Source organism: Cervus canadensis, chromosome 22 (genome assembly GCF_019320065.1).
Source record: "Cervus canadensis isolate Bull #8, Minnesota chromosome 22, ASM1932006v1, whole genome shotgun sequence".
Taxonomy (NCBI): Eukaryota; Metazoa; Chordata; class Mammalia; order Artiodactyla; family Cervidae; genus Cervus; species Cervus canadensis.
The window spans coordinates 42,085,008-42,110,089 of record NC_057407.1 but is presented as its reverse complement, the minus strand read 5'-3'; the positions used below and the strand labels follow the sequence as shown (position 1 = coordinate 42,110,089).

General features: G+C 41.9%; 1 long non-coding RNA gene across 1 annotated transcript in view; it reads left to right on the top strand.

The window, feature by feature from the left end:
• Positions 1-25,082, top strand: part of LOC122424622 — a 57,437-nt gene that overhangs the window by 5,886 nt on the left and 26,469 nt on the right. Inside the window, exon 2 of the long non-coding RNA XR_006264488.1 lies at positions 3,637-3,768. This is a non-coding gene — a long non-coding RNA (uncharacterized LOC122424622). The remainder of the gene's footprint in view (positions 1-3,636; positions 3,769-25,082) is intronic.

The window sequence follows — 25,082 nt, the reverse complement described above, 5'->3', positions numbered from 1 at the left end:
ACTTGGCAGGTTAGATTTCTGTGGGGATGTGATTGAAAGAAAGGATGCCCCTACTCCTGCTTCTCACTCAAGAAGCTACTGAAATTCCATCTTTCCCACGAAAATCTTTTGGTACCTCACTGGAAAGTTAATGATGTTTCTACAATCCTATATATTAACGAAAAAATACGATAGACTCGGAGTCCATGAACTCCTAACCCAACAGACCTTTGGTCTGTCAGGTGATGACAACTAGAGAGGAGAACAATCAGCTTTGGCCGTGCCCTAAACAAGATGAGATTTATTTACTTTTCCCATGCGCTCTCAAGCCAAAGACTATAAAACTGCTTTGTTATACAACTCCTGTGAGAACTCTCTGATAGAATTAGTGATATCACAGTGAATTTTCAAAAGAATGTACTTGAAATTTATTGTTCATCTTGAACTTCCTATGGATAAGTTACCTTTATTTAAAAGCAACTCATTCATTTTGAAAGGAACTGTATGTTGGCTGTAATTTGAGATTGGAAGCAGAAAGGAGAAGAGCTGAGGAGTGGGACACCCCTGCCACCTAGTGGTCATTCTGAAACATGTCAGTTCTTTCAAAGCACGGACAGCTGGAAAGGAACTGAGTTGGTAAAGGAAACATCCGGCGAACGGTCTGAACTGGGGAAACTTCCATCCCCTCCTCCCTTGTTAGAAAGGGATGTTCATGAGTCTTTTTAAATAGTCACCGATAAAACAAGGTATTAACAGAATTAGTCCCTGAGAGCTGTTCTTCCTTTGTGTGTTCAGAAGAATTAGCAGAGCACTGACAAACGGCAAATGTTGTTAGGTAAACATGGACTATCACCAAATCTCTAGTATGAAGTAGCAGCTCCAGAAGGAAGCTGGAAGTGCAACAAGTGAGCAGAGAGGGACTGCAGTGATGCAGGACCCTCCATGGTGGTCACTGCAGCAGCAACACGGGTCCAGGGGCAGAGCGGAATTAGAAGCAAGGCCGGTGGGGACAATGATGATGAAGTCACATAGACTCAGGATCAGCAACAGCCCTGGAGACCATGGTCTTGGGACTGTGGAACTGGCTAATTCAGGATAAACTCAGAAAATCATAAAAATAGTTTTTATGAAGCACATACTCTATCCAGGCAGTGCTTTACACGCGTTATCTCATAATAGCACTGTAGAGTAGATATTGTTGCCCTGTTCTTCTGCTCTTCTACCAGGCACTCATACTTCTACTCTACTTCTTTCCTCTACTCATTCTGTACATTTCTCTTTTTTCTTTATGGTTCTCAACCTATTTTGTTAGGATTCCACTTGGCAGGTTAGATTTCTGTGGGGATGTGATTGAAAGAAAGGATGCCCCTACTCCTCCTTCTCACTCAAGAAACTACTGAAATTCGATCTTTCCCAAGAAAACCTTTTGGGACCCCACTGGAAAGAGACTGGTGTGTCTACAATCCTATATATTAACGAAAAAATATGATAGACTAGGAGTCCATGAACTCATTCAGCTGGGACACTGGCTCCCTGGTGCCTCTTTCTCCATGTGGTCTGTTACCAATTTCCCTAAAGTGTGACATGAGTGGTCCAAGAAAGCAAAAGTGGAAGCTGCCAGGCCTCGTAAGACCTAATTAACTAGCCCAAAGTCACAGAACTAGTGAAACTTAGAGCCAAGGCAGTTTGATCTGAGTTTACACTCTTCATTACCATGTTCTCCCGCTTCCCTAAGGGAGAGAAAACGTGGGGTTCAACTCCTCTAATGCTACTGACTATTGTATTGAGGGATAGTTGTGCATTTGAGCTCTAAAGGTGGTTAAGATCTGGTTTTAGATCTGCCACCTACTTGTAGGAAGACACTTAACCTTTCAGGAACTAATTTTCCTTCATTGTAAACTAGGGGAGAGATAAAATGGTGACTGTTTCATAAGTTGCTGTTGAAGATTCATTGAGATAATATACAATTTTTGACATGTGGCAAATGAGATGGCTTTCCTGCACAATGGTTGCCAGCACTTCTAATTGTTGTAAGGATCACTACTCCTCCCAACAAGAGATGGAATCTATTTCCCTTCCCCTAGAATCTTGTTGGGCTTCTGACTTGCTTTGACCAGTAGAATGTGGCAGATGTGTCTTTGAATGTGGCCAGTTCCAAGCCTAGGTCTTACGAGGCCTGGCAGCTTCCACTTCTGCTTTCTTGGACCACTCATGTCACTCTTTAGGGAAACTGGTAAGAGACCACATGGAGAAAGAGGTACCAGGGAGCCAGTGTCCCAGCTCAATAGCAAGTGTCCCAGCCACGCAAGTGAGCCATTGGGACCTTAACTAACCTGCCAACCTATAGAATCATGAGAAAAAAATAATTCACTGTGAAACTACCAAGTTTTGGGATAGTTTGTTATGCAGCAAGCAGAAAGTCCTCAATAAATGACATCTATGAGGGATTCAACCAAATGTCTGGTTTATCTTTTCTTGGGTCACTGTTTGTTTTTTTCCCCTCCTTTCACTGGAACAGGCTGAGAAAAGCATGAGTTTTATGTGCAGGTGAATGTTGCTTATTACAGGTATATCTTGTATTTTTATTAAAACAATATTGCTGGATATCTACTCAGGAAGACTTTGTTAGCGTTTCAGATTGCTATATATATCTGAAATAATGTAGAAGCATATATCTTCAAACATTTACAATTAGGACTTTTCACTAATTGGTTATGGTGGGACCTTCCAAAACCTTAATACTGGAGGAGTTGAGACATGAATAGAGACCTGTCCTCTTAATCTAGCATCTGAAAGCCTTGAGAAGAATACTGCACTCTGACCCTTATCCTCTTTATATCTCTTTCCCTAAATTCTTTTTTTCTGTCCCTTTGTGTCTTTCTGTCTAAACTCTCCTTTTCTGTCCCTTCTTACATGCCTTTCTTATCTCTTTTCTTTATTTAATGATTATGTAAGATCTTCCCTACTGAAATGTAAGTTCAAAGAGGGAGATTTTTACCTATTTTGTTCTCTACAGAACATTCTTTACTTAGAACAATGCCTCGCACACAGAAGGTGTGCCACAAATGTGTGTTGAATGAATTAAATAAGGCATGTAAAAGCACTTAGAATAGTGTCCAGCATAGGGTAGGTGATGATGAATAAATACAACCTATGACAATTCAGTAGTGTAACACATGAAATCATTCACATTTATCTTTTAAATGTTCTGTTATTTTTGTTCTTTCCTCACTTTTCTTTCCACTTTATCCCTTCTTTTCTTTTTCTTTCATTGCATTTATCCTCCTGCCCTTACTTGTAGCCTGTCAGTGACTCTCACTGGTAATGTTTCACCCTACCTTAGAGGATGGGCAGAGAAAAGTTTTGGAACTTTGTCTTAGATGATAAGTAACTGACTTAAGAGCACACATAAAATTCTGCTGTTGAGGTGAGTTAAATTCTTGTATTACTGGATATTTTAACTATAGGCCTAGATAATGGAAAACAACCAGCTTATTAAGTTATAGTCTAACAAATGCCTGACTGTACACGTTTCTGGGTGTGTGGGTGTTTCTAGTGCCTTTTGGTGAGTAACTGCTACTCTTGGCAGTAGAGGTGTGAGCAGAATCAAGCAGAATTGATTTAGCTAATTTTCTCTTCCCCTCTTTCTCCATAAAGGAGTGGAAATGTACTGCCACGTGTTGTGGAGCATTCTTTCTCAGGCTGGTAACATTACAGAATTCCTGTTGAAATGCAAGCTGGACTGGTGGATACCAGATTTTCAAATCTTCTCATGAGCTGTTTGTCAAGGTAAATCCTATATATTTTAAAATCATAGGGAAGCTTTGAACCTATCATCAGACCCAGTTATACAAATGTCTCTGTCTCCTCCAATAATCACTCGTGTAGGAAGATCTCTCTCTTCTTTCCTGCTAGTCTTTCAAATTCAAAGCAGAAGTTTCATGAATCTGTAGGCCAGCGGCTGGATAGCTTGAGCTGAGTACAAAACAGTATTGGTGCAGTTCTCAACACAACCTCGTTTTTGTTTCTGTTAGGCTAATAGGTGGTTCAGACCTCTTAGTCCTGCTAGTGCTTAATAGAGCCTTGTATGTATAGATATTAATATATGTATATACATATAAATGGGCTTCGCTTGTGGCTCAGCAGTAAAGAATCTCCCTGCCAATAATGGAGACATGGGTTTGATCCCTGGATTGGGAAGATCCCCTGGAGAAGGAAATGGTAATGCACTCCAGTATTGCCTGGGAAATCCCACGGACAGAGGAACCTGGCCAGGTGCAGTCCATGGGGTCACAAAGAGCTGAAGATGACTTAGCGACTAAATGACAACAATACATATATACATATGTGTATATATATTCATATAATATATTTCCTACATATATTCTGTTACATAAGACCACTGTTTTAAAAATCGGGAGTTTGAAAGGAGAAAGGGTGAGTCTGTGAAACTCCTATCATTTTTTTCTCAAAACTGCTTTTAGCCACTCTGTTTTCTTTCCTACCTCAAATATCTGTTCATCTTATAGGTAGTAATTTACCAGGCCTCTTTACTAGGTTAACCAACCCAATAAATTAACCTAGACTCAGGGTAGTGAGATTTTGAGGCATTCAGACCCATGATTTGCAAACACGTTAATTGGCACAAAAGACCCATAATACACCTAACTCTTCCATTCCACTTCTTGTGGGAAAAGAGTTTGATAATAGCAAAGAACTAGGGAGGAACAAGATAGCTACACCAAATGGCAACATCATAACGTTTATGCATGAACTACATGGTGAAACCAGAAAAACAGCTACATTTGACCCATGAAATAACACATACAAGAAGGACTGTATTGAAACTTAAGACACTGTTAAGTCTTCTTAGTGAAGTCGCTCAGTCATGTCCGACTCTTTGCGACCCTATGGACTGTAGCCTACCAGGCTCCTCCATCCATGGGTTAGCCCCCCTCAAAATCATTCTTCTTGAAAACTATAGTAATTTCAGTAATCTATATTGTCACATGCATGGCAGGAAATTTGTGTCATTGCCAAACTTTGTGTGGCAGTCAAAGTTTTTGATAATGGGCAGCACTGCACTTTTATTTTTTTTGAAGACTATAAAATTTTAATCACTCTTAATAATTAACAAAGGAAGCTATTAAGTACTTAGTCATATATGGAAATGAAAGTCCCTGGCCTTGCATGGCATTTGCTCTAAGAGTTGAAGAAAGAACTTTCATATTTTGACCTCTTTATGTTTCATCAGGAAGACTCTAGTGGGCTACAGCTAAGAAACTTGCTGGCCCAAATGACCACAACAGCTTTATTTCTGAGCCTTCTCTGGTCTGTATTTTTGAACCTGTAACTTTCAAGTCTTTTTGTAATGATCTGATTTCTACATTAAAATGACAACTCTATGGTGGAAATATAATAAATGAATATAACCTTTCCAGGGAGTATTTGGCAGAAATTCAAAGTCTTAAAAATATGCATCCCCACTGACCTGACAATTCTACTCCAAAAGAGATACTTATGATATGAACAAAGACGTGTGTACAAAGATGTTTATTATAGCATCTTTTAAAAATATTTTTGTATTAGATAATTTTATACTAGAAACTTTCACAACTCTAATTTTATTTATTTATTTATTTTCATAACATTAGTTTTAAAAAGTAGGGCATTATAAAGTATGTATTGTATAATCATTTTTATCTAAAGATTTATATTTATAGAAAATGGACAGAGGTATATATAATGTGATGTTAACAGTGATTATCTTTTTTGTGTTATTACAGACTCTTTTAAAATGTACACAATAAACATGTATTAATTCTGTAATAAGAAAAAACTACTTAAACATATGTAAAATTAAAGAACATCCCTTTGGCAGCAGTAGTTGTAAGAATATGAATGAGGGAGATTGCATGAGAGCTTATTGCAGTGAATCAGGCAAAAGACAATGTAAAGAATATGGCAGTACAGATAGAGAAGGAAAAACTTACTGAAGACATATTCAGTAGTCCTCTGAGAACTATAAACATACCACACCTCCCAGTCAGTAATATCACTGATCTTTTAAAAGAGCCAACATGAAAAATAAAATAAAATAAAAGAGCCAACATGATTCATCTGTATCTTTATGTGCTGTGTGCTCAGTCACTTCAGCCGTGTCCGACTCCTTGCGACCCCATGGACCATAGCCCACCAGGTTCCTCTGTTCATGGGATTTTCCCAGCAGGAATACTGGAATGGGTTGCATTTTGTTCTCCAAAGGATCTTCCCTATATCCTTATAGCACCTTCTAATATGCATTTAAAGAAACTCAGAGCCATCTCGGATGATAAGGTTTTGGTTTTCTGACTTGTTCAGCTGGGCTGATGGAGAACCAGTTGACTAAGAAAGAGAATTAAGAGGAGGACTGGATTGTGGAAGGAGAAAATCAATCGAGTTTTGGACGTGTGGAGTTTGCGGGATTTTGGGGACATGTACTAAGCTGTGGTACACGAATCTAAAGCTCATTTCTGGTTAGGAGATAACAGAATTAGGGATCATCAGTAAATGAATGCTTGTTGAAACCAGATGGCTACTAAGGTTACCTGTAGAGTGAACAGTGAGAAAAGGGCTGAGCAGGGAACCTTGTGGAACCATAACAGTTCAGGGCAGGAGGAGGAAGAGGAGATCCCTGAGAAGACTGAGGAGTGGTGAGCTAGGCCAGCCTATAGTAGAGTGGTTCAAAGCCTATTACAGGTTCAAAGCCTGGCAAGAATGACCAGTTGGACAGGTTCAAGATTGCTTTCATTTTAGCTTACTCCCTAATGTGCAAGCAAACACTGAATGAATAGATGCTGGGGTTTCTTCTGCTCCTCATGGAGTTTTTTGACCAGAGTTCAGGGGTCAGTGCTGTCTCTCTGAAGTCTGATCTGCCCCTCACTGCTCTTCAGGCTGGGGAGGGGGCCGACAGCCCTCAAGGATCCAGGTATTACTACTAAAGGTAATTGCTCGCTGTTCACAGGCACTTCCTCGTGTGTTCTGCCTTCTCACTGCCTCTTAGCCTCTTCTTACTGCCATGCAGGCTTGGCTGTATCATTCCAAAAGTGGCCAGAGGGGTTCGGAGGGAAAAGGCAGTTAAGGGAGGGGAGAATTTCAAGAAAGGAATTGTCAACAATATCAGACGTCAGCGAGGTGAAGTAATATACTGCTGCTGCTGCTGCTAAGTCACTTCAGTCGTGTCTGACTCTGTGTGATCCCATAGACGGCAGCCCATCAGACTCCGCAGTCCCTGGGATTCTCCAGGCAAGAACACTTCTTGCCATTTCCTTCTCCAATGCCATTTCCTTCTCCAATGCATGAAAGTAAAAAGTGAAAGTGAAGTCGCTCAGTCGTGTCCGACTTCTAGCGACCCCATGGACTGCAGCCTACCAGGCTCCTCCATCCATGGGATTTTCCAAGCAAGAGTACTGGAGTGGGGTGCCATTGCCTTCTCCGAGTAATATACTACATTTGGCAATTTAGGGCTATTTGCGACCATATACATAGGGTACTGCCAAGCTCAGTTTCCCATGAAAATAATTTTCAGTCTCATGAAATATAATCCAAATATTTATTTTAGATATAGTATTTTGTTATGGCAGCCTGAGATGACTAAGACATCCACCCTGCCAGATTCCCTCCTTTATGATGATTTTCTCTTAGTGCCCTATTGTCCCTTCTAACAGTTGGGCCTTTTTAAAGGAACTAAAAGGTCCATCATGCAGATTGTAGCATATTCCATTTGTGGGCTGTGTTCAACATCTTTTCCATGGGGCTATTGTGTCCCATGCACATCCAGGAATGCAGCTGGGACAATTTCATAGTCCCGAAACCTTCCTAACAGGTGAGACGACTACGGGATGTTGGTCTTCTCCGAGTGTACAGTGGACTTCTAGGTGACTCACATCTATCAGGGCATCCCTGACTCATGGAACGCTCTTGCCCTTAAGTGGCAGAGTAAAAGAAACACATTCAGATAGAAAATGTGAATCTGCAGCAATAAATTAAAAGTCCTGGATTTTGTAAAGCAGGCCATTTGTCAGAGGCTATAATGCTTAGACTCTCCTGCAAGGGATGAGCCAACTCCACTCTTATATTTGTTGGCTCAGCTTCATTTGGGGCCCCAAACTGAAGCAGTATAAATATCCATATCTTTTTACATCTGTCATTGTTTGTTATTTGGTTTTCCATCTGTCCTGCTCTGGATCAAGAGGAGGAAGAGAAGACAGAGGGAACTAGTGAACTCTTTAGAGGAATAGTGCCAAATATTAAATCCATAAACAAAATAGATTGAACCAGAAAGAATGAGTCAGAGACGAATGAAGCATGAAAGCAGGGAGTGTCAAACTGGGAAAATATCACCTTAAAGTGCTGACTGAATGCTCCTGCTGTATTTGTGATTGGCCCTGTACTTCTGATCAGCACAACTAGGTTCCTGTACTCCTTGCGCCTCACTGCCCTGTTGAGTGCATTTCCATTGTTTCCTCATATTGAGCCCTTAGATTCATTTATATAATGCAGGCTGATGACCCATGATGAGATGGTCCTTTCCTCTGCTGATAATGATCCTGTCACACCAGGTTCCTGTTTCACTGGAGTGTGAAGAGAGTTAGGCTGATTGATTGAGACCAAGCTGGAGTGAAATAAGGATTTCACTAGAGAGTCCCTTGGTCTTGCTGCATAATAGTACCTCAGATGGTGCTTAAAACTGGGAGTTACCCTGAATGCCTGGCTTTCTTTGGGAAGGTGTAAACAGGCAGCGCTGGGTCTGATGTCTTTTATTTGGTCTACCTATGGTTTGGATGTTAGTTGCCAACATTTAAAAATAGGGATATTCCACATCCAATTTTCCTGTTTCTTTTTAAAACTGGAAGACCTGGAACTTTGGCCTGACAACCGCTCCCAGAAGTGACCGGCTGATGCTGACTGGGTCACTGTCATTTGGGGGGGACATGTGTTCTCCAGGTGGCCACAGTCCTGGCTGCTGCACTCATTTATGTTGGTCACCAATGACCCTGAGTTTGTGTGCTGTGATCCATAGGAAGGACGTGTAGGGGAGGAAAATCTTTTCTCCTCTCTCCTCCTAGGTTCATGACTTTGCGCAAGAATCAAGGTGATAAGACATAGATTAACAAGAGAAGAAAACCAGTTTTAATTACACAGGTACCCATGGAAGTTTTGCAAAGAAATAAAACTCAAGAAAGTGGCCAGATGACTGAGGCTAGACAAAGGAAAAGGGTTTTGGGCTTCTGGATAGGAGATGAAGGTTATGACAAAGTGAGAGGAGGAAATATAATTGCCTCGTTATGTAGATAAGAGTTTCTTAGGTAATAAAAGTTGTCTTTCTTCCTGGTACAGAGGCACCTTTATAAATGGAAAGTTCCTTCATAAATGGAAATTTCCTTTACAAAAGGGGAAATTTATACTCTAGTTTTAAGCAGTTGAGAAGATGAAGAGCTTTTCTGGCTTTTGCTGGTTTTCCAATTGCCTTTAACTTAAAATAATCAGCATGCCAAAAGGGCATATTTTTGAAAGGCATATTGTGGTACTCTTCAGAAAGAAACCAGCATTAATTGAATTCTATGCATGAACCACTGTGTCCTGTGACTTGCACATGTGATCTCACTTGGTTTCCTAACAACCCAGTCAGACCTGAGCCCCAGTGCAGCAGGAACCACGCCTGGGATGGTTCAGGACGTGCTGCCTCACAGTACGGCCCCTCGGCACGTTGGGCATTGTAAGCTGAAGGGATCTGAACACAGCAGGAACAGGAAGGCCACTCTGCCCTTCTCCCCGCCCTTTTCCCTTGAAACAGGTCATAAAACCTTCATAAGAGAAGTGTCCTCCCTGTAAAGATTTCCCCTGCTACTGAAAGTAGCATATTCCTGTGAAATCTTTTGTAAGCCGAAGTGGCATAAGGTGAAGAAGCAATTACCTCAGGACACATCATCTTGCTAATGGATGCATGAAGTCAATCAAGAAAAAGCACAGATACTCACAGACATTGTTCAAAGCTAGGGTACTCAGATGCTGAGATGCTGAGTGTAGTTCCCAGGGAAGAAGCCTGGCGTAGCCACTCTGCTCTGGGTGCTCTGGGTGCGAAGCATTTGCTTCAAAACAAATGCTAAGTGCTATTTTCTTTCTTTTTTTTTTTTTTGGTCTTTTTCTTTCTTTCCTTTTTTTTTTTTTAAATCGAAGATCCTTTTCAGATTTTTTTCAGTTATCAGAAACAGGAAAATGTGGGTCTTCTGTAAAACTGAAGTGGCATAAAGTGAGCTTTTCGAAAAGCAGGGCATATTTGTACTTGAAGGAAATGTGCATCCTTATTTCTGAAGACAAAGGGGTCCTGAGAAGAATTCTAACAAGCAGATCTTGTTTAATTTCACTCCTACTCCTTCACATTCCCTGTTCCTCCCTGACTGTCCCCTCTCCATCGAACCTAGCATTAACATCTCAGGTCTGACTGTTTCTTTGGGTCTTCATTTCCTCATGTAACATAACCCATGTAACATAAAACTTGTGTGTGTGTTCTCAGTTGCTTCAGTCATGTCCGACTCTGTGTGACCCTATGGACTGCACCCTGCCAGGCTCCTCTGTCCGTGGGATTCTCCAGGCAAAAATACTGGAGTGGGCAGCCATGCCCTTCTCCAGGGGATCTTCCTGATCTAGGGATTGAACCTGCATCTCCTGTGTCTACCTGCATTGGCAGGTGGGTTCTTTACCACTAACTCCACCTGGGAAGCCCCAACATAAAACTTATCTTTCATTAATTTGTATGCTTTTCTCCTGTTAATCTGTTTAAGACCCAGCTAGGCACCCGAAGAGGGTCAAGAACATCTTTTTCCTCAACACTGTGAGAGTACCCTGCACTCAGTATAGGTAAAGCTACGTGGTAGGAGTTTTGAATGGATGAATGTACCCATGAACACATAAATATATGAATGTAGCATTTTAATTCTGTTTTTGTAGATGAGAAAATCAAGGCCCTAAACAGTTAAATAACTTAATCAGACTCAGAACCAATAGAGGTTGCAGTTGGAATTTAAAGATGAGGCTGTGTGACTCCAGAGGTCCACTGTGAAGGAAAAGCCTGTGGGTCACTCAGGGCTATGTGCATGGTAGGTACTTTGTAAGTACTTACCGAACTGGTTGAAGACGTGCAGACATATTTTCATGAGTACAAAAAGAAGATTGCAAGCATGGTTCTTAGCTTCTGAAATTTATTTAAAACATCCTGGTGTCTGAGTGGGTGCCTTGGACTTTGGGGTATTGTAATAAAGAGTCTCTGTAGTAGAGGGCAACCATTGCCTGTGACAAGGAGGCCATGGTGTTTCTGTCTGCAGTTGACTTGTGTCCCATAACTGTGGTAAAAATCCCAAAGTTAATTCTCTTTGCACATCTAAGGAACTTCCTCCAGGGCTTTAACTATGTCCTCATGGTGCTTGGTTACTGCCCTGGAGCCCAGAGCTATGCTCAGGGATAAATGTAATTCAGTGCTTTTAGTGAGGCTTATGAAGAGGACTTGAAGCAGGCATAAGAAACATGCCCCTCGAAATGAAGTCCCTTTCAGGGAGAAGGGATTGGCCTGGATGAGGGAAATGGAGGAGTGGGGGAAGAGGGTATCTTTGTGGTTGAGTTTCCAATTCTTTGTTGATTATTCTATATTGATCTATAATTCCTATATTGACTTATAATTGATCTATAATTTTATAGAGCTATTGATCTATAGCTCTCAAACAAGTCTCATAATTCTAAGAACTGTTAGATATTTCTTACAGACCTTTGTGTACCATGACTCTGAAACCAGCATATGGAAAATGAGCATATTGTATTTTTGCCCATCAACCAGTCTTTCAGTGTTTTACATTAGTGGTTATGTATTCTTTCACTTATCAAGGCTTAAACTTTTGAGTTTTTTTTTTTTTTAAATTTTATTCATTTATTCATATTAATTTTTGACTGTGCTGGGTCTTTGTTGCTGCATGGGCTTTTCTCTAGTTACGGCGAGTGGGGGTTACTCTCTCTATAGTTTCAGTGCACTGGCTTCTCATTGTGGTGGCTTCTCTTGTTGCAAAGCATGGATGCTAGAGCATAGGCTCAGTAGTTGTGGTGCTTGGGTTTAGTTACCCTGCAGCATGTGGGATCTTCCCGGATCAGGGATCAAACCTGCGTCTCCTGCATTGGCAGGTGAATTCTTTACCACTGAGCCACCAGGGAAGCCCCTGGAGTTTTCTACTGTTATCAGATAAAACTTGGGTCAGCTCGCCCACGATGCAGTAAAGACAGTTCACTTCACTGGGTGGCAAAGGAAGTATAGTGTTTACTGCAGGGCCCAGCAGGGATACAGGTGACTCACGCTCAAAAGACCCAAACTCCCCAATAGCTTTCAGAGAAGGATTTTTAAAGGCAGCATTTGGGGTGAGGGCTTCAAGGTGCATAACTTTCTTTGGATTGGTTGGTGGTGAGGTAATGGGGTGATGTCTCAGGAATCTTAATCATTAGCCTTCTGGTTTCACCCAGTCTGGGCTCTATGTGTTTATGGTCAGCATGTACTTACCATCCTCCATCTGAGTGGAGTCTTAGTTTCTGAAGAATTCAGAGATATCCATCAGATTGTTACATATATCCCTGGAGGAGGAATTAGGACTAATACACTCATGTATTCTTCTCCAAGGCTGAAAACATTAGTTTATGTGGAGGTTACCAATTGGTGGCCCAAACCCCAAGTCTAGTCCATAGATACGTTTTGTAGGGTCACACAGTGTTTTCCATTAAAAGAAATTAGTTAAGGTTTAAAAATCAGGGATTTATACACACACACACACACACACACACACACACACACACACACACACACATGCTTATAGATATACACACAGCCAAATCTTTGAATGTTTCAAGAAAAATAGGTTGGCAGCAAGGCGCCCAGTTTCCTCCCTGGCAATCTTTGTCATTAACCAACAAAGAGAAGCTGTGCTAGTCCAAACCAGCCTAGCCCTGAGCCAGCATTCTAGACAAATGTAGCCATATGAGTGAGCCCAGGCAAAACCAGCAGAAAAACCACCCAACAAACCCATAAAATAGCGAAAAGTAATATACTGTTGTTGGTTTAAGCAACTGCCTTGTGGGGTGATTTGTTATGCAGTATAGTTGACAGATACAATACTGATACAATTCGCACAGTCCCTGTAGGCCTGCTTCAGTTATGTTACTCATTTATGTTAATTCCCTGGGCCTATAGGCAAGTGAGTTTCTAGCCTGACCTTTACCCTGAAGAGCATTCAACAAACTTGAAAGCCTTTTATACATCCACTATCCCAGCAACCAACCCCACAAGGTCAGCTGGTATAATGTCTTCATTTTGCAGATGAGGAAACTGAGGACTAGTGAGCTAAAGGACATCCCTAGAGTCACACAGTGACAGAGCAGGATGAGAAAACATCACTTTTCACTTATGCTTTAATGTTTTCTCCCTTCCCTCAGGGCAACTGACTACTATTCTCTCCAGGCCAATAGCCCTGGCTGCCACCAAACCCAGACTCTGTAAGTTAATAGGGTACTATGTTTTCAAGAAGGGGAGTCCTCTATCTTGTTTTTATTTATCATGAATATTGCCTGTCAAGTGCTTAATTTACTAACCAGCATATGTTGTTCTGTCACTAAGTTGTGTCTGACTCTCTGTGACCCCATGGACTGCTGCACGCCAGGCTTCCCTGTCCTTTACTATCTCCCAGAGTTTGCTCAGATTCATGTCCATTGAGTCAATGATGCTATCAAACTGTCTCATCCTCTGCTGGCCCCTTCTCCTGTTGCTTTCAATCTTTGCCAGCATTGGGATCTTTTCCGATGAGTCTGCCCTTTGAATCAGGTGGCCAAACTATTGGAGCTTCAGCTTCAGCATCAGTCCTTCCAGTAAATATTCAGGATTGATTTCCTTTAGTATTAACTGGTTGTATCTCCTTGCAGTCCAAGGGACTCTCAAGAGTCTTCTCCGAGAGCACCGCAATTGGAAAACATCAATTCTTTGGTGCTTAACCTTCTTTATGGTCCAGCTTTCACATCTATACATGACTACTGGAGAAACCATAGCTTTGACCCCTTCATGGGTCACAGTTTTGTCGTGGCGTGCATAACTCAATGAAGCTATGAGCTATGCTATGCAGGGCCACCAAAGATGGATGGGTCATAGTGAAAAGCTCTAACCAAACATGGTCCACTGGAGGAGGGAATGGCAAACCACTGTAGTATTCTTGCCTTGAGAACTCTGTAACAGTAAGAAAAGGCAAAAAAAAAAAAAAAAAAAAAGACAAAAAGAAACCCCTAGTGTATAGAAGGGTCTTAATGAGAGAGAGTTACTCTTATTATTATCTACTGGTAGCTTCCTGGTAAAGAATCAGCCTGCAATGTGGGAGACCTGGGTTTTATCCCTGGTATGGGAAGAAGCCCCTGGAGAAGGGAACAGCTACCCACTCCAGTATTCTGGTCTGGAGAATTCCATGTACTGTATAGTCCATGGGATTGCAAAGAGCTGGGCATGACTTTCACTTTTTCAGTTTCTATAGCATCCCATGATGCCCTTTTCCTTCTTTCCCTACTCTCTGTACCCCTGGCTGGATACTTTTCATCTCTCACCTAAGAACTAGTAATTTTCTTTATTTCTATTATGGCACATAATCATACTATATTATTTAATGTGTCTCTCCACTTACTCCCTTAGTCCTTGGGTGCTTTAGTTTCAGGGATTATTTTTATTTCCAGTCTCTCTAGCACACGACCTGGTCCAAAGTAGGTGCTACATAAATGTTGAATGGAATAGAATTTCATTGAATGGAATTGAAATTGAGTTGCACAGTTGCAAGATATATTCAATCATATTCTAATTTTACTCCCTGTAATAATCATCCTGCAAAGCAATTGTTATTTTTGATATCATTATACCCATGTTAAGAATAGAAATGAAGCTCAGTGTCTTGAATTCTCTCAAATTGGTGTTACTAGGTGATGTTTGTCAGGTTTTCCATCAAACAGTTGAGTTGATTGCTATTCTTTTTATATTATTTTATAAATAAAAATATTTATATTATATTTATAATGTATTTATATTGTATATAATATAAAAATTATATATAATTTATGCAAGGGTTTCTTCCTAACAGCAGAGCATAGGCCTTACGTAGATCTTTATCCCCAGCATGGAATGTGGCAGGTGCCAGACACTCAGTAGTTCTTGATTTGAAGATATTTTTCCTCTTCTATATGTTAGAAGCTGTGTCTGTTACCAGTTTAGGGAAGTGTTTGAAAGTACCACTTAGAAGTTGCTTATGATTAAGTGTACTTTGACTCCATCTGAATATAACCAACCAAATATACTCATTGTTTTATCAGAGATTAGATGGAGAGACAGAGGGGGGGCGGGAGCTGGGACTGACTGTATCTTTGAGAAAAGGATGTGGGAAATTGCAGGGTAACCATACCCTGTCTGAGAGAGAATTCCTTCTTTGTGCTGATACCAGAGAATGCGGGGCTGTCCTGTGAGGAGCAGTTGTACTCTGTGTATCAGGTAAGGGAGTAAAGAGTGGACTAAGGTTCAAGGAAAGGAGGAGTTAGAAACGGCCAAGTGATTGAAATCAACAAAGGGAATAGGCCAAGAAATACGAGAAAGGGAGAGGAAGGAAAAGACTGAGAGGGTGCTCTGTAGATAGCATTTAAAAGAGACTAAGGCGTGCAAAGTGACCCGCTATGAAGGAGCCGCCAGATACCATCTGTATTCTCTGCCCAGCCCCAACCGTGAGATACTTTTTTTTTCCTGAAAAGGATTGTCATCATCAAACCCCAAACACCACTGCAGTATGTTGTGATAGTATTGCTTTTAAAGTGTATATAATTTTATTTTAGGTATTTAATTACTCTGAAAACATTCTGGTATTTTGTAAAACTAAAATATGCTAAGGCATCCTGTCAAGAGAGATGATAAGTCAAGAAGCTAGAGTATTTTTTTATCATCATGGTTGCTGATTTTGATAGGGAATTACCCACATGCAAGAAACATTTCCTGTTAGCAGTGGGTTCCATATCATGTTTTGAGCTAATGCGATTTTCTGATCTAGAGCCATTTGTGTCTGAATGAAAATGACAGCTATATTCACAAATTGTCATATTCTCTTTGGAGCAAGTTCCTTTTGTTCATGAGTCTGTTATTATTGAAGAAGCATTTAGGTGTAGGTAAATGACCCTTGGCTTCTGTGTTTAATTGGAACTCAGTCTGCCACAGTTAACATGTTTCATGACTCAATAAATCTTGGAAGCAGAACCTAATGTGCTGTAAAAGAAAAAAAAAAAAAATTGGTTTCAGCGCACGTTTTCCTATGTAAACAATTCCTTGCTTTCATGTAGAAAGAGCTGTCTTAACATTCTTTTTTTGAATAATTTTCTACACGTTCTTGCTAGTTTCTGTTTAGTTGTATGTAGTTCTGTTTTCAGAAGAAATCTTTGGTCTGTGTAGAAGGGAGCATGAAATCTATAATCACGCTCTGGGCGTGGAGTGTAGACTTGATCTGTGTATCAGGAAAAGAAGTGCAAGGGAGCCTCACCAAAAGGGCTTTTACCTCACTGTGTTACTGTAGTAATATTTTGCAGCGTTAATCCAGCATAGGCACCTCAATGACTTGAGAGTGGCTCTCAGCTTGTACACTCAAGTTGTATCAGTTATGTAGTGTTGCATAACAAATCACCCTACAACTTAGTGGCTTAATCCAACAGCAGTATATTACTTTTCACTATTTGGGGGGTTTGCTGGGTGGTTTTGGGCTGATTTTGCCTGGGCTGACTCACATGACTACATTCATTTGGAAGGTCACCTGGGAGATGGGCTCATTTGGGCTAGCAGAAATGTCTGGGCCTCTCCTTGAATGTGATAATTCATTTTAGGCTTCTTCCTACCACCATGGTCTTGGGGTTCCAAGAGGATGAAGGTGGAAGCTGCAAGTCTTCTGGAACTTACTTGACATCACTTCTACCATATTCTGTCAGTGCAAGTCTTAAGATCAACTTAGATTTGAGGAATGGGGAATCTACCTCTTGTAAGAAGGATAGTCTCGTAGTCTAAGGTCCAGCTCTTACTGTCAGTGCCTTAATTTACTTCTGTGACTCCTGCATTCCTGACCCCTGACCAGCTTAAGATTTGAGGAGCATAGGACATTTTGGTTTTGGTCTTAATTTTCTATATTCCTAACCTGTCTCTTATAGTCCATAAGCAGTTAGCACTTGACCTTGGCCTTGACTTGGGGTCTTTTCCCTTGCATCTTGTCTCTTGGTTTATTTTATTACTTTGCTTTATGGTAACTATGCCTTGGATTAGTCGTATCTAATGGGCCAAATAATTTCCTAACACTGATCAGTATTCTGGGCTATGCCTTCTCCATTGACAGGCTTCGCTTTCTTCCTTTCTTCTTTGGGAGAACAAGCCGCAATACAGTGGAATAAGCCTTGGATTCAGAACCAGAAGCCCTGAGTTCAAAATCTGGCATATGTGACTTGAGGCAAGGCTTTCTAATCTCTCTGTGCCCCAATCTTCTCACTTGTAAAATGGGAAGAATAATATCTACCTAAAAGGATTGCCTTGAAAATTAAACAGGAGAATTCAGATATTGTAAGATAATCAGTTCAGTTCAGTTCAGTCGCTCAGTTGTGTCTGACTTTTTGTGATCCCATGGACTGCAGCATGCCAGGCTTCCCTGTCCATCACCAACTCCCGGAGCCTACACAAACTCATGTCCATCACGTCGGTGATACCATCTTATCCTCTGTCGTCCCCTTCTCCCACCTTCAATCTTTCCAAGCATTAGGGTCTTTTCCAATGAGTTGGTTCTTCACATCAGGTGGCCAAAGTATTGGAGTTTCAGCTTCAGCATCAGTCCTTCCAGTGAATATTCAGGACTGATTTCCTTTAGGATTGCTGGTTGGATCTCCTTGCAGTCCAAGAGGCTCTCAAGAGTCTTCTCCAACACCACAGTTCAAAAGCATCAATTCTTTGGCGCTCAGCTTTCTTTATTGTCCAACTCTCACATCCATACATGACTACTGGAAAAACCATAGCTTTGACTAGATGGACCTTTGTTGGTAAAGTAATGTCTCTGCTTTTTAATATGCTGTCTAGGTTGGTCATAACTTTTCTTCCAAGGAGCAAACATCTTTCAATTTCATGGCTGCTGTTACCATCTACAATGATTTTAGAGCCCCCCCCCCCAGTTATTATAAAATAATAATAGATATTAATTCTAAAATGCTAATGTGTATGTGTATTTAAATTTTTTTCACCCCTTTATGGCTGTTTTGTTTATGCAGTCTTCCCTGTTTTTAAGCAGCTAGGCCATTCTGTGCTCATTAACTAAGGGAAGGAAATGTCAGGGCAGAAAAAACAAATAAGAATCTTTCTTGCTTTGGTTTCCAGAAGTCTAAAGCCCTTAGGGGAACACTGAGAACACTGGATGTGGCCAGAATGAGTGGGGGCAAGAGTTTTGAAGAGAGATTCTCCCTCAGATGAGCAGAGTCCGCTGTTCTTGGCAGAGGCAGGGGAGGTAAAGGTTGGAAGGAGAAGAGACATAGCGAGTCTGATAAAAATAAGATGCAGCAAACCCCAGAGCGGGACCCTTTGCCCTGCCTTCTGGGCAGAACCCTGGGGAGCAGAAAGGCTGGCAGTCTCCAGGTTCCCAGTGTGGCCCAGAAATAGTGCTGGGCCTGAAGGGGTCATGTATCGTGGGGTGAGGGGCTTGTCAGTGACGATCAGAGAGGATTGAAGCCTATAGGCCAAGTAAGGTGATGGTGATTTCATTTGACAGCTGTGTGGATAGATGACAGCAAGGACCAGAATGCAAGCCCTGATCCTCCCCCAACCCCAATGATTGTCCATAAACACCCAGAGCCTAGAGACATTCTCTGCAGGTGGAAGGAAGAAGTTAGATTAGTTGAGGTCACATTTTTACCACTCTGGTTGAATAGAGGCTAAGAATGAAGTTGAGCTATAAAAATATTTTTATATTTTGTGTGTAACTGTGTGTTGGATTGAGAGCCATAACCGCATTACCTAGAAAGCACTTAACCTGTGTCTGCAGGTAGGTACCAGACTAAGTTCACTGAATCCGAATCCAGATGTTATTGAGCCTCTGAATATAATGTTCTGCTTGATGTCTGAGGCCTGGCACAGCCACCCCCTACATCAAGGGTTCTCAAAGTGTGGTCCCTGGGCACTTGTGAGAAACACACTTTCTCAGGCCCTAAACCAGAACTCCTGAATCAGAAACTCTTCCAGGTCATTTTTGATGCATGCTAAAGTTTGAGAACAACTGCTCTTAACACCCTCAGTTTCTCAGTCAAGTTATAGTTTGACACTTGACTAGCTTCAACTCTGGTCCAGCTAGACATTTCAAACTTCTCACACGAGGACCGGAGAGCTTCTGATTTGCCCGAGTTTTCCTCATAAACATTCCAGTTTCATTTCCCTTCATGGAGGATTCAGTTTCTGGAAGGAAAATAGAGAGATGGGGAGAAGGCCCTTCAGTAAATGGGCAGAGGGAATCACAGACAGACATGGTCTTAAACCTTTGGAGCTGATGAACTTCAGAGGGAATGATTTTTGTGGCCAAGTAAGCAAGGTCCTGGGGGAAATTTATGGCCTAAACATTTTCCTGTTTCTGGGTCAGGAAATGATAGCACACAGATGGAATTTACAATGGGAGCCTGAATGGAGTGGCCCCACCCAGGCAGCTCAGCAAAAAGCCCCTTTCACTGGCTCTATTCAAATATAATGAGTGCTCCCCAGGCTGTCCTGGCTGGCTGCTTTTTCTTTTTCCTCGACTGCTTTCACTTTTTCACAGAGGGCTGCACTGCTTGTAGTCCACTTGGGATGGGGTGAGCCTTGATTTGGCAGGAGAAAGGAAGAAGTACACAGCGGCCTACAAAATTGAATTGCTCTGCCTTCCTGGCCCCTTTCCCTGAATAATAGGCCTTTGTGCTTTGAAATGTAGGGAAGTCCCAGTTTCTCAGGCTTAAAAAAATAAAACCTTCTACTTCTCCTGCCTTAAGATGCTTAGCAGAAAGTAGTTAAGAGGAAGAACAGTTATTAAATCAACTGTTTCTTTAACAATTTTACAAGTTGTTAGGACAGCTGATTTCTAGACAAATACATTTGATGCATTCTTTCAGATGGACAAAAATATTGACTCAATTAAAAAATCCAGCTTTAAAACAAATCACATGGGACAAATTGGTGCACTAAAACAGAAAAAAAAAAACAAACCTGTGTTTGGCTCTAGCCAGTGACCCACTTTCATAAAATATTTGACAGAGCAAAATTACATTGCCAGAGAGGAATCCAGACAGCCTTTGGAATCCGTTGAAATGAGTTTTTGATAATAGACATGATTTAGGTCATCTCTGTTTTCCCTTTCTGATTTTTATCCTACTTTTTCAAAGATGAATGTTAATAGCATCACATTCTTTTTTAAAATTCCTAGGAGCAAATTATATTGAAAAATCATTATCATCATTTAGGTGCCCACATATTTCAGTGGTTTATGTATATTTGAGCATCTTTGATTTTCATTTCATCATAAAAGATATGATTTCACTATTTTGAATTGTGTAGAATGTGGCAAAAGGTATAAAACATTCTTCAGTCAAGGACTTATCTCTTTGGCTAGGTTGCTGGAGGCCAGGCTATGGAACTAAACTTGGAGTGAGAGATTATTATCTGCCCCTTCAGCAGCATTCCCTTTCCTTCCAGTTCCAGCCAGTGGATCTCTGTGAGGTTCCACTGTCACCCAGTGGGGAACACATGATCCTTTCTCCCTCCCGGAATTGGGGAAAGGCCCAGAGATTGGTTTAGGAATGGGTCACATGACATAGCCATAGCCAATGAAATGCAGTGGGAACTTTTCTGGGATTGGTGGGTGAGAGACAGCTGCCCTCCTCCCACTGATGATGCTACCTCTGGGAGAAGGTGAAGCTGGAGACACAGCAGCCAATCTGACACCCGGAAGTGAGAGCCTGAAGCTATGGTAGAGGCTGGAGGCCTTTTAAAGAGCCTGAGGATGAATGAAGTGAACTCCACTGAAGCTACAAAATGGAGAGAAACCCAGTCTTGATAACATCATTAAGCCATGTACCTGAAGCCAGCCCTACCACTAGAATGCTTAGTTGTTCTACTCAACAAATCTCCTTAGTGCTTAATCTAATTGGGTTTGGGTTTTCTGTTTTTAAAAGTGGTCTTCCCATGGCAGATGTGGAGTCCAAGGATATTGGGAATTTACTAAGACAAGGCTCCAGGTGCTGGGAATGAGCTTGGAGTCTGGTGGCCTCAATGCCACCCTGACCCCCCTTTCGCCTGGCTACTGCCTGAGTGGGGTGGGGCCGGGCAGGGGGGTGATTCAGTGCTGGTTTCCACAGAGGGGTATGTCCTTACCATGTCAGGTCAGGTTTGTCCTGGGAATTAGGAGTAGGACCAGACTTGGAGGTAGGGGATCACATCCTTTCAGCTGTGGGGAGTGGAGGAGCAGGCTGGACTCATCTTGTGAGGCGCTCGGGCAGGACAGAAACTTAATGCTCTGTTATAGCTCTTCCATTGCATGGGCTCTTTTTTCTCCCCCTTTCTGTGTGCCCACAAGAGCAGACAGTGTGTCTTTACTTTGGGTTTCTGCCCTGAACATCTTTCCACCCTCTTGTGCTCTGCCTAACTCCCACAACTGGGTTAGACATCTCTCCTCAGTATTCCTGTAAGCTCTTTTATGTACAGAGCACCACATTTTTCATATTATATTTTCACTCAGTTATTCAACAGCCTGAGTAATTGCCATGTACAAGTGTTGTTCTAGGCACTGAAGGTACACAATGAACAAGACAAAAATACCTGCCTTATTTACAGTATATTCTAACAGGTGGAGATAGGCAATGAAATACGTAAATTATAAACTTTTAAAACGTAGATATGTGCAAAGGCGAAAAAACAGGGAAAGAGAATAGAATAAGGACTGACAGGGAAAGGTGATAATTTTTAATGGACTGGTAAGAGAAGACTTCATTGGGAAGGTGGCATTTGAGTAGATTTGAAGGAGATGAATGAACAAGCCATATGAGTATCTAGGGGAAATACTCTTCAGGGGAATGGAACAGCAAATGCAAAGGTCCTGGGGTGGGGGCTTGGTATGTTTGAGAAACAGCGAGGCTACCAGTGTCAGTAGAGTGGAGTAAACTCCAGGGAGAGGGGTAGCCACTGAGGTCATCACAGGGTTTACAGGGAAATAGGGGCCAGAGGCTATTGCAAGTATTTACTGCTGCATAAGGAGCCACTCCACAACTTAATGCACAGCACAAGTAACTGTTCTCACGATTCTGTGGTCTGACCAGGCAGTTATTAGGCTGGTCTCACCCTGTGGTCCCTGATGTGGCTGGTGAAGCAGACACTAGGATGACTGGGCTGGGCTTCTCACCATTCAGTTGTTTTGCCCAGACTTCTTATATGACACATGGGTTCCCAAAGGGAGCATTCCAAGGGGACCAGCCCCAAAGTGTGAGTGCTTATCCAGCCTCTGCCTGCATCGCATTTGCCAATGTTCCATTGGCCAAAAACAGGCAAGCCTTGTGGCCAACCCCAGAGTCAGTATGGGAGTGACCCCATCCAAGAACGTGACTGTCAGGATGCAGGAGTCACTGGAGGCCACTGCAGAGGCTCGGGAATCCTGGTTTCTGAACCCATTGAGAGAGTGAGGCAAGAGGTGTACATGATTGATGGGATGTGGGTCGGGCTGGAGTAGAGGAGAGGGGTCAGGTCAAGAATGTTGACCACATTCCTGTGATCGAGTTGATTAACTTTGTCCTCTGGTAGAGCCAAGGGGTCACTTGGGAGGACTGTAGTTCTCCGTCACTTCCATCATCCTATTTCCTTGGATGTGAACAGTTGGCATCTTCTCAGTCATACTTAAGGTACTGTGCAAACACAGTTTAAAGATAGGCCTCCAGGCTGAATCTCCAGCTAGACTGCTTCCTTTTAAGCTGCACCTAGGTAAAAATTTTGGAATTACTACAGACATTGTAAATAAAAGGAAATAAGATCTAGTGAATCCATTAGGCAGACCAGTGGATTACCCAAATTTGAAAGGAATAGAGATAAATTGCAGGGAACAGATAGCTGCCAAAATGATTGTTCATTGATTCATGCAACAGATATTTGCTGAGTACCTGTCACGTGCTGGGCATGTGGTATCACAGGCATTAGTGACATTCTGGAGAGCACCCTGAAATCTGCTCACTGAGTTTTATTTAACAATTGTCTGTGATAATTGCTTCCTTTTAAAAATGTTCATAAAAAAATCTTTTAGATAGTCTTTCCTAGACTGTCATCTTCCTTTTTATCTCCCTGTTGTCCATGGCATTTGGAATCAGTTCATTGCTTTTCTGAGTATTACCTTTTCAAAGTAAAATAACTTTATACGTTTTCTTCTTTTTGAAAATGATCTATGCTTGTTTAGAAATACCTGAACACACAGATGAGTGGAAAGAAGAACATAAAAGTCTCTCAAAATTCCATCATCCTGAGGGCATCACTCTTAACATTTTCATAACCAGTCTTCAGACTTCCCTCAGTGGGTATATGTACATGATACAAAAACTGGTGTTGGGCTGTAACCTGGTTTTTTAGAATCCCATTTTGTGAATGTTCAAATTTGTGCAGTCCCACAATGATTGTTTCTAATTTTTTAACTAGGATTAGATAATTTTTTATTCTCTGATTTTAACTGCCCCCCCTCCCCGCCCAGGGGTTTTCCATTTTCTCTGGGACATGTTTTTCTAGCTAGCTGAAGATACTATCTTTGTTGGCTTTTATTTGTCTTGTCAGTTTTGATCATTGATATCTGTTTTATTTAGACCTGTGATAGGAGTTTCTAAGTGGTTTTCAAGTAATGTGTGATAGACTTTTAAAGGCCTCATTCAGTCTTTTCCTTAAATGTAGCCTACATTTGATTGACTAAACCATCACCTGAATAGCTGTGTGGTAGGTTCCTAGGCTGGCCAGTTCCCTTTGTATTGTTGAGTTGAATTGTGTGTAACCATGGTTACCAGGCTTGCTACCATTCCCTCCTTAAAGTGATTTCATACCATCAGCATTTCCAGCCCCATTGAACCTTGGCTGGCCTGGGTGTTCAGGGGTTAAATTCCCTCCAGAAGTTCTGTGCCTTGGCTGGCATTGTGGGTGGGGTGTGAGGTGGGCAGTGACAGAGGCTAGATGGGCCTAGATGGGCTTCTGCTCCACTTCTTCACCCCCTCATCCTGACATGTAACTCTGGGCAGTGCCCTGTTATTGTAACCCTGTCCCATTGCACACTAATCCTTTGTTGTGTGACTACCTCTCTGCCCTGGGCTGTGACCATCTCAAAGGAGGAGCCTATCCTATTGGTCTGTGTCACCCAGTATCCTGTGCAGTACCTGAGAAATATTTGCTAAATGAATGGCTGAGTGAGTAAAGGCAAGGAAAAAATCCTGATATTCCAGTCAAGCAGTGTTTTGGTGCTAAGTGCAGGGAATGAGGAAGGAGGTCGGGAAGGCCAAGTTACAGAGACACACAGCCTTAGGTGTATGGGCTTTGGAATGGGAAAACCAAGATTCAAGTCTGTGCCAGACAGCCTACCAGCTGCATGACCATGGGCAAGTCACTCAATTTTTCTACAGTCAAGCCTCCTTATACATAAAAGGGGGTTAATTGAAGTGACAGATCGATTCAGTAAGTATTTATTGAATGCAATGTGCTAGACACTGTTCTAGGTGCTGAGGAATCAGCCGGGAACTGTTATTTGTGGCAGCCACGGGCTCATGCTGTTCAGAGCACCTTTAAGAGAGGAACTCTCGAGAACCATGAAGCAGCCAACTTTAGCATGCCTCCTCTGCACCACCACGTTCATCCCGAGGCTTCAGTGAGGCTGTAGGCCACTGCAGCCTGGGCTCTTCTTGTTCAATCCTTCCTTCCCTTTCTGTCTCCATACATGTCAGATGTGTATCAGGGTCGATAGCTTTCCTGCCTACTCCTGCTCCTTCTC